This window comes from Chelonoidis abingdonii, chromosome 8 (assembly GCF_003597395.2).
Source record: "Chelonoidis abingdonii isolate Lonesome George chromosome 8, CheloAbing_2.0, whole genome shotgun sequence".
Classification (NCBI taxonomy): domain Eukaryota; kingdom Metazoa; phylum Chordata; order Testudines; family Testudinidae; genus Chelonoidis; species Chelonoidis abingdonii.
In genome coordinates this window covers 32,230,049-32,240,647 of record NC_133776.1, presented here as the reverse complement: position 1 = coordinate 32,240,647, position 10,599 = coordinate 32,230,049, and the positions used below count along the sequence as shown (strand labels likewise).

The following is a 10,599-nucleotide window of genomic DNA, read 5'->3' as shown; positions in this document are numbered from 1 at the left end:
CGAAATATTGCAATTGTAGCGGTAGGATTTAATAAGTCTTACACTGCATCCCACTGAACTCAGTTGTATAGGGAGGTTTTCACCTGTATTCATTCCCCAGATACCATCACACTGAAGAAATCCCAGATTCTTTCAATTTCTGAAGCACAGTGAAAACCCCTGAAAGGGAATAGTACACAGTGTTCTTCAGGGCCTCTCCTGAACTGCTGTTTGTGTTTCTGTGCTGTTTGTGTTTCTGGTAAACAGTGGGAGCTCTTGGAATTTCTTTCCTCAGCCTAACTGCAGAATTCAAAGCACTGGGTGATTGTTGCTGAAATCTCACAAGTAGTTTCTTCTCCATTGCATGTCTATGTGATGTTATCCATCCAATCTGCTTGTCGATTACTGCACAGGTCCCTGAAATATACAAAAATCTTGGAATCCAGAGATTTCGCTGGGAATTTTCTCTGAGCTAGTTTTGCAGAATTGGGCTTCTCGTCTCTCAGGGCCAAATCCTGGCTGTAGACCTGCACCCACAGCGCAGAGCTGAATGGAGCTGTGCATAAACTGGACTGTTTGATCTCTAAAAGGTATATGAGAATTTTGTCTCCTATTCTGCTAGTGTTTGCATACAATGTATTTTTGATTTTTCATGTACTCTTTATTAAGGAGATGTGCAATGCTGCTCTCTTATAATTTATAGGGAAATTATATTCTGCCATTCAGAAAATGGTGTTATTATTTTCCACATCCAAAAAATGGGATGAGAAATTCAAAATACCATCGGCTATTAGTGTTAGACAAAGTGTAGGCTTAGGGTTAGGTTGTAGCTTGCACTGTATAGTGGGCATAGGGTGACCAGATGTCCTGATTTTATAGGGACAGCCCCGATTTTTGGGTGTTTTTCTTATATAGGCTCCTATTACCCCCCAGTCCCTGTCCTGATTTTTCACACTTGCTGTCTGGTTACCCTGGGTGGGCATGAAGGAAAGAACGCATTAAAAGATCCCTACTCACTGCACAACTATTCAAGGGACAGCCACACTCTCAGTCCTTGTCATCATGGTGTGTAAGGTCCAGGTGTGTTTAACTCTAGACACACCAGATAAGGCTGGGTGAAGCAGTGGCTCTGCCAGTCTCCCACCCACACTGAACCACACAGAGGTTCATGTACAATGCACTTGGTCAAAATCACAGTTCCCTCTGTGGTGGATAATCATCAGAGCTCCTGGAGGTAACCCAACTGAGCAAGCCAAAATGTCTCTCAGAGACTGATGCAACACTACCATGTCTGCTTTAAACTTAGGCTCTACTTGTAAAAGCCAAAATAGAGCCCTTATTCTAATTTTCCCTGAAAGTAAGCAAATTGAAAACATTCTGGTACAAAGCATCAAAGTACCCCAGATTTCTAATGGTATCAAATGTTCATTTCTAGCTCTTGTTGTTCACAAAATACTGCAGCTTCATGGTGTCACACAGTCCTTATTTTTTTTCTCTGTCATCTTCTTCTTTTTCTCTCTCAATGCTCTCTTTTAAATCACTTTCCATTCCCATTGGATGCAGGCCATGAGAAGCTGTTCTTATCATGAGAAAGTGTTGGCAAAAAGGTGCACCTTGGATTTACATCCGAATATTGTCAGTGCTGTCTCATCTTCTCCAGAGGTCACAGCTGGAGACCTTCCACTGAGAATGCACTACCCATGCTGTGTGAAAGTCTAAACCTACACTTTTCTTACTATACTGTGTCTGCAGAGCACAGATCTCTTGCTACATTGTGGATGCTGGAATAGTCTGTGAGATACCCAGGTCCTAACCCACTTAGACTAGGACCAAGACTTTGAATTCAGTCCCACAGTGAACAGTGCTGTACAAACTGCAGTCTCTGTGTGGCACTCATATTTACCCCAAGTTGGCGTGAGTTGCAGAAGTATACCCAGGAGGTGACAAAGGCATAGATTGCAGTGACAAGTTCTTTGTAAAAGAGGACAGTTCGCAGTTTCCTAGTCAGCTGGTTTCTACTGGATTTGGAGTTAAAACAGTAATAGGGGTTTGGCACTTCTTCTGCTGTTGTTTCTACCCCTTTTGACCTCCATGGAGTATAGAGAAACAGTCTGTGAATGCTACTCTACATACATTCCACATGAGAAAAAGAAAGATTTTTTAAGAGTTAAAAGTGGAGATATTACATAATTAAACATGTTTGCCAGGTTTAATTAATGTGCAGACTCAAAGGTTCTTTTTGTGAATGTGGAATAAACTGCCAGCAAGGCACAGATTATTTCATTTGTGTGTTTAGAAGTCTGGTTTTGAATACGGCATTTTGTTACGAGACATACCAGAAGTGGAGAAAAAGTCACAGTTATTAGCTCTGAAAGAAAGTCATTTTTTTGGTTACATCTGCCTCTTGCATGCTAATTGCCTTTTAAAAAAAGATATTTTGTTAAAGGTTTCAAAAGAAGTAAAACTGCCAACATAAGTATCCATCTCGTCACAGACTTTTGCCCTTTTATCTAGCAGCTATGAATTTGGGGAAAAAATACAGAAAATTGAAGTTGGAAAACAGATACTGTAATTTAACTGTAATGTTATGCTTCCATGTTTTATATTTTCAAATTTCTAGGACAATGGGAGAAATGTGTGAGAGGAGATACATTATATGGGTCATAGAGTGGCAGTAGTTTCTCACTGTAAATCTGACTTTTCCAGTCCTCCCAACAACATCCCTAGAAAGAAACCGATCCTTCAGATTTCACATGCAACGTCTCATCCCATGGTTGGATTTTTCTGGGAAGTTTGAGAAGGAAATCAGTAAAGGTGTTTTAAAGTCATGTTTAAAGCCATTGACTAATTTGTTTGGTTCAGTTTGGTACGAAACAGTTTGGCCTATCAACTGCAGACTTGTTCTGTTGGCCTTGCTGAGAAGTGCCTTTTAGTGTATGTGTGTTGTACGGTGGGGGAAGAGAGAGGTTTTTGTGGGGAAATTACAATAATATATTATATAAGGAGTTTGTGGTGAGGGCGGGGTACATACCCACACTAAGTTCTGTAGGGAAGAAATTAAGTAGGAGCTTGCCAGATCAGAGGTGTAAAGAGGAGTCAACGGCAAGCTGGGAGAGGGCTCTGAAGGAAGAGGAAGTTCTGTCTCTCCTACTGTTACTCTGTTCATGATGGAAACAAGTTCAGATAGAGTACAGGCCTGGGCTGAGAGCAAAGAAGCGGCAAACTGTCCTTGTTTACAGGATGCTTTGTAATTTAAGAACTATATGATGCTTTCTTCTGGCTGAAGCAAGCCATTTTTTGTTTTTCATTTTCCCAAACAGGCTGAAGAAAACCCCAGACCTGATACCCCATACATTGGTCCAGGGCAGAGGTGTTCCGGGCAGTGTGAGTTGGTTAAAGTGACAGTAGACAGGATGAAGAAGGATTATATGGCAATGGAGAACTGACTGGATCCCTCAACCCATTATTTTGATTTTTTTTTAAAGTAGAGTTTTTGTAAAGAAAATGTAATATTATTTTGGATATTAGATAAAGTCCACTGAAACATATTTGGCTTTTAAGAAGGAATTTGGATATGACAGGGATTAGCCCAAATCAGTAGCTAGCTAGCTAAACAGAATTCATTTTAAACAATTTGAGGAGATTTGTTTGGGGATTAATTTCCATTCTCGAACTCTGGGGCATGAAAGGAATAATCTGCTGATATGGTTTAGAGATTCCATATTACAAAAATTAAGTGTGTAAACCAGCTGCTGCTAGCCATTTTGAACACAAATCTATCATTTTGTTATGCTGTATGGCGGCCTCATTTCAACTACTTATATTAATATGCAGAGTAAACCATAGATTTTGGCAAGTGCCAGAACAAAAGTTAGCCAGTAGGTTTCTCTTTGTGGTGACCTGCTGCAATTATAGTGTTGTATGCATTTTAAGCACTTTCTCGCTTTGGGAGATTACTGACAAACAAAAGGTTTCCATAGAAGGAACCTTGACATACAACCTGTGGAACACTTAGTCAGAGGATGTTATGAAGGCCAAGACTATAACAGGGTTCAAAAAAGAACTAGATAAATTCATGGAGGATAGGTCCATCAGTGACTGGTAGCCAAGATGGTCAGGGATGCAAAAGCATGTTCTGAAGTGTCCCTAGCCTCTTTTTGCCAGAAGCTGGGAATGAGTGACAGGGGATGGATCATTTGATGATTGCCTGATCTGTTCATTTCCTCTGAAGCACCTGGTGTTGGACACTGTCAGAAGACAGGATATTCGGCTAGATGGACCATTGGTCTGACCCTGTATGGACGTTCTTAACATCTCAAAAGAAAAAAGGATAAAATATACACAATACCAGCTGAGCTTCTGTAAACTCTTCAAATCTAACTCTCCTTTCTTGAATGGTTCCCAGAATACTAGGGAGGGACTCTTCATAAAACTCTGTGGACCAACAAGAGATGATTTAGCAAGTACTGTTTATTTTTCTATTTCAGGAAGATTCCATCCAAATTGGTTCAATGTAAAACCCCTTGAAAGGGGGGATAAGACATACAAGAAATGGACGATTGCCTGGCAAAAAGATGCATAATGATTCATAAAAACTGATTGTTTTTTGCACCATTTACATTTTTTCCCCTGTTTAAGCTTGCTTTTCTTCTTATACATACGTGGTGTAAATCCAACAGTGACACTTGTTTAAAACAATGACACCACTTTGAAACAGTGGGAGCCAGTTCTTGCCACTTGTCTTGTTTGCTGACTTCAGTGGGAGCTGCTGAGTGCTCAGTGCTTTTGAAAATGAGGCCCTTTATTCAAGTGCCTAAATATGGATTTAGAAGGTTAACTTTAGGCACTTTTTTTTGAAAATCTTGGCCAGAATGTTTAAATAGAGCATGAGAGTCATTTCACAGAAATATTGAAATGTTTATGAATTCCAGACAACATTTCAGAACTACCGCAAGTGCTGGATTTTATATCCACTCTCCATTTCTGTGAGCATCAGACACCAACAATTCACAACAGCACTATTGGGCTTGTGTTAAAATCAAATAGAAAAGTCAATATGCTGTTATTAAATGGGAGAGGAAAGCATTGCTATTAAATAGCTCTTCTAAAGGTTGAGTTTTTTAATAGCAGTACTTCCTTCCTCCTTCACACACACGCACGCACGCACGCACGCACACAGGACTAACAAAAAGTGAAGAAGGGGACCCTCCTTTAAAAAGTATCAAAATGTTGTTCAGAAATCTAGCAGCATAATTTTAAAGGCTTTGAAATACAAGGCCTTTGTGCTCCCGACTTTTAATTTTTTTGTCTTGCTTTTGCTTACGCTGATTGTGAAGCTGATAGCATTTTACTGGAGTGTGTCTGATATTTCTGACACCAGCATCAAGGTAGTGTTCAGAATGTTTACAGGATGAAGAATCCAGCATTTGGTCCCATCTCTGTTTTGTGAAGAGACAAATGATTTCATTGGGATGTCTTTTCCCCTTGAAAAAGCACTATAAGGGAGAATGAAAAGGGAGTGGATTTCTGGGAACAGGAAATAAACCACACCCCTTAATGTCAGGACTAGCATCAATACAGATGTGGATGAGGGAATGGTTATCTAGCTGTGTGGAGCATAAGGGTTCAAGAGAACATTGTACTAAACCCTGAAGACAAAAAGAAGCTTGTGCAATGTTTAGCTTTCATTCCCACCCAACACTGGCAGCAGGACGTGCTCACATGCAGTGTTGTCTTTTATTCCCCCAATCCAAACGAGTACTTGAACTCTTCCTGCTGGTGTGAGTAAACAACAGAAAGAAAGTAAATGCTGAAGCCTTAACATATGCACCAAAAGGAATGAAGCATATTCTTATGTCTAAAGCCCAGACCTGGGAGTCTGGAGACCAGGAATCTATCCCTGGCTTTGCCATGCTCTTCATATAGGGAGAATAACATTTTCCTACCCCATAGGCGTGTTGATTTCATTTATTGATGCCTGTAAAGGGCTTTGGGATCCTTAGATAATATTCACTTATAAGTGCTCAGCATTAATATTATGAATTGTCATGCAACTTAGGACATTTTCCAAGGGGAGCAAGCGATTAATTGTATGATTCCATTTCTCAGGCCAGGTTCGTGCTTTGTTGAGATTCTATTGTGGCAGAAAAATGGCTATGCCGAAAGTTAATTTCCTTTAACTGCCTTTCCTTCTGCTCTGACCACCCCAACCTTGGTCTTGGACAAGTAATGAGCCTTTGCTCTCTTACATGCTGGGCTATGGTTAGGACCATATGGCCCTTCATTTTTAGCTTGCTTCAAGGTCCATGGAGGTTTCTGTGGCAGAATGGCAATTTTGTAACTGCAGAATTACAGAAAGCTGGGGACTTGCCAATAACACTGCCTAAATGGTAAAGGATTATAGTGTTGTACAGAAAAATCTCTGCACAGATGCAGTAATTGTCACTTCCACAAAAGTACGACATATGTTCAGAATCTTCTGGGAGATTCAGTTAGAATATCCTTTGCTATAATCAATGATCCAGGTTCTGTTCCCAATGACATCAAATCTGTTGACTTCATTGGAGTTTGTTTGGATTTAAACCCATTTAAAAATCAGAATCTGATCTAATAGGTTTCTCTAATTTTTGCAGAATGTTTTATACTCTAGAAGTCTAAAAGGATAGTGAAAAATGTAGGATACATATACATTTGTTGCACATCAGTGTAGTGTGAAGTGAATTCTAGCTGTGCTGTATTAAAAAAAATGTTTCCACTGACACAAAAACATTGTCATGTCAAATAAGTTTTTTGAGGCATATTCAGCTAAATCTGGTAGAAGATAAATGTGATGGAATCCTTTGTTTTATAGATGTGTGTCAGAGCTGAAAACTTGTGATTATAAAAGTGTTTGATTAGTTGGTGTATCAGTACATCAGCTTCACTAATAATGGTGCCCTTATCACAGAATCTCTGCAGTTTTATTTTCCCAATGAGGTCAATGTCTACAAGCTGTCAGGACAGGAGATTTTCAACATAGTAACTGAAACTTTCAGCAAAATCTTTGAAAAGTTGATTGAGTGGGATTAAGTGGTGCAGTAGGATGGTTCACTAGCCTTTCCTTTCTGGAGACTGAAGGTCAACTTGTGACTTGGGTCACAAGTGAAAGAATTAAATTATTTAATCTGTGTCCCCTATTTGTGCACACCACCATATTACTGCACAATGCAGAATGGTAGGCAAAAGAGACCCAAGTATGTAGCATGTCAACACTGAGATGACTTGGTAGTGCTGTTTGGGAAAGCTTATGTAGCACCTGCCTGTGTGATGCTCATTCAAGTAGTGCTTCAGTTCTTAAAATCAGATTCCAATCTCTTTTGCACCAGTGTAAATTAATCAGAATGTGGCCCAGTAATACTGAATCCACTTCATTGTTATTTAAGGTAATACTTCGTTTAATACTAAGAGAGAAGCCAACCATGAATGCAATTCCTCATGCAAAGAAACTGAATCTTGCTAAGCTTTTAATTGTATTGCAAAGGAATGAAACTACACAGCATTTCCTATGCTAGAGAATTTTCCTTCATGGGAGCTGCAATTATAATTTGAAGTTTTGGATTGCAAAGCATCTGCCTCTGGCAACATAGACTTCAATATCTTTTGTTCAGACAGGTGCTATCAAACTAAGTCTGTTACTGAAAATTGACAAAACTTGCAATTATGTAGTCACTAGCTCTGTAAAAGCAGAGCAAAGGAACAGTATTTATAAGATTGTGTTTGGTGCCAGATGGCATTCTATGCCAGAAAAATCTATTTAAGCCCTTGAGTTCTTGCATTATAACCAGCAGATTGTCAGCCAGAGTACAGCACCGAAAGTATGTAACTTAATTGACCTTGTCTGCAGAAATTGATTCAAAATCACAGGATGAAACTATTGATGTTTTAACCTGGGCAGGCCATTGCTTATTTTTTTTTCCTTTTTTCTTCTGTTTTTTTTTAAATCATCTGTCTAGCACAAGATGTATCAGTGATTGATAAGAGGAACTACTGTGAAACTAGCTTTGGAACGTGAACTGGAAAATATGTCATTTTAATCAATAGAAAAATGCTCTACAACACTGCTTCTCGCTGCTATATTCTCCAAGTTCTAGAAGGAAGCTGCTTTGGATTGTAAATCAGAAAATAGACCAATATTTGCTTTCACATTTACATGTCAGCCGCCATACCGCCCCAGGCTGTGATCTGGAGTCAGATTTCAGAAACCAAGCAGGGGCTGTTCAGTATTTGAATGGAAAACTTTCCTGGGAAACATAGGGGCTATTGGAAATGGCATTATTGATTCAGTTGGTAGCACTTTCCTCTGAATCAGGACTGAATATGGGGGAGTGTTGCTGAAGATATCATTTTTGGATGAGATGTACAATTGCAGCCTAATTTAAAATCCTTTGGTTTTTTTGGTTTTTGTTTGTTTGTTTTTTACAGGAGATGGGCATGAGCCCCAGTGTCCTAGTTAATTCAGCATTTCAGTGAGAGATTAATTAAGTGATCTCCTCTTTGACACATATGCTGAGCTTCTGGATGCAAAGCACGAAGTGTCAGTGCAATGTGACTCACTCATTAGAATTTAAATTTAAAACCACTTAGATTGTACATTATACACAGTAAAGTGTTTTCATTTACATTTCTGTGACTAGGTTGCTAAAATCTTCTGCAAACAGAAAAAATAAAAACCGGTGATGTTGAGAAGTGCCTGTTGGATCTGACACTTGTACTTGTAGAATAGTAGTACTTTTCAACCCAAACCAGCTCAAACGAAACGCACGATGACATTACCTCAATCCTATTCCCTTCTTCATTCCTTCAGTGATTTTCGTTTCCAGAAGTTATCTGTGTCTGTTTCCTTCCAGGAAGAATGCTGTGGAGAAGACTGATACCAATATCATTAATTTACAATAGGTCTGGGAACGCTGTCTTTAGACTTTCAGAGACTGCAGCTCCCTGAGAGTACCCTGGTGCATTGATCACAGGAGTAATGAAAACAAACGCCTTCAAAATGAAATGAAGATGATTGAAAACAGTCTCAGGCCACTGAAAATTGTACAACATATCAACTTGCCACTAGCCTGAAGATTAGTGAGCAAAGACAGATGTGTACTATGGCATGTGATGTTCAGACCCTTCAGAATAAAATTTTAAGAGCTGTGTGGGCTGTTAAAGATTTTCCTGTTGAGGATAAGTTTTACCCAGACAATATGTCTACACTGCTTAGAAATAATACTTCCTGACACTAAGAAATCACCAAAAAGCTTGTTTCACCACTCTTAACTAATTTCTTGCCTTACTATTACCCTACAGTCTCCTCCCCCATTGTAGTTTATCGCCTTTCCATTCACCCACTTGCCCCTTCTTCTGCCCTTTTCTTCTCGCCTTCTTCTATTGTTGCCCAGTAAACAATACAAAAATGAGAGGTGAGAAGAGGTATCAGGGCAAATGCTTGGCTAGTGTAAATTGTCATAGTGCCATTGAAATCACTCGTGATTAACTCGTAAGTGCCATTCACTCATCTGAAGTTAATGGAGCTATGATTATTTAGAACACCTGAAATCCCGTCCCATAACAATATTTTAAAAACCTGCTATCTAAATTTTGGTACCCAAACAAAGGTGCACTGATTTTATTTGCAGGTGTTGAGCACCCAGTGATATCATCTTGCATCTGACAAAGTGGGTATTCACCCACGAAAGCTCATGCTCCAATTCGTCTGTTAGTCTATAAGGTGCCACAGGACTCTTTGCTGCTTTTACAGATCCAGACTAACGTGGCTACCCCTCTGATACTTGACACAGTGATATCACATAATCTTAGCATTTTAAGTGATATTCTCTACATTATATTATTGATGCAAAACTGTCTTGAACCAGATTTATATTTAAAAATATGTATATTTTCCAAATTAAAGAAAAGTAGATCCAGAGTTTCAATAATAAGGGTAACTACAACCAGCCAGCTATTTGAGCATACAGATATGGAGACAGATTACTTTGCCATGCAATATACACTTTTTATGGAACCTTCATTGAAAGTTAGCAGAGGCCATCCTTTTTTACCGTTCATTCTGAGTATTACCAGGCCAAAGACTGATCTTGGAAAGCAAGAATAACTCTTAAAAAAGAAAAAAAATATCTTATGAATCACAGAAAATATCACATAGAAAAAATGACAGAGAAAAAAATCACATAAAAAAAGAAATAATAGATGAATACCACTGGCAATAAAATCTTTGTACCTAATTGATAATATACTACTTGGTTCACTTTTATATATTATGGTGTAGATGTTTTGATTTTCAGAATGACTTGAGCCAGTCACTTACGCCAACACATTCAGGACCATTAAGTTTGTTTTATTTTAATTATTTTGCTAGAAATGATCATGACAACATATTAAAATTTCTATTTAACTGTTTTAGAATCTAGACAAAAGGTACAGTATAATTAAATATATAAAAACAGTCATGAAATAAGAAACAAATAAAATTAATACAGTAACTCCTCACTTACCATCATCCCGCTTAACATTGTTTTGAAGTTACTTTGCTGCTCCATTAGGGAACACACTTGTTTAAATTTGTGCAATGCTCCC

General features: G+C 38.7%; 1 long non-coding RNA gene across 1 annotated transcript; it reads left to right on the top strand.

Annotated features, from left to right (window-relative positions):
- The first annotated feature begins 289 nt into the window (after positions 1–289).
- LOC142047230 (uncharacterized) lies at positions 290–10,096 on the top strand. Its single transcript, XR_012656428.1, has 3 exons — positions 290–569; positions 3,300–3,463; positions 8,865–10,096. It is a non-coding gene; the product is annotated as an uncharacterized LOC142047230 (long non-coding RNA).
- Positions 10,097–10,599: the final 503 nt, after the last annotated feature.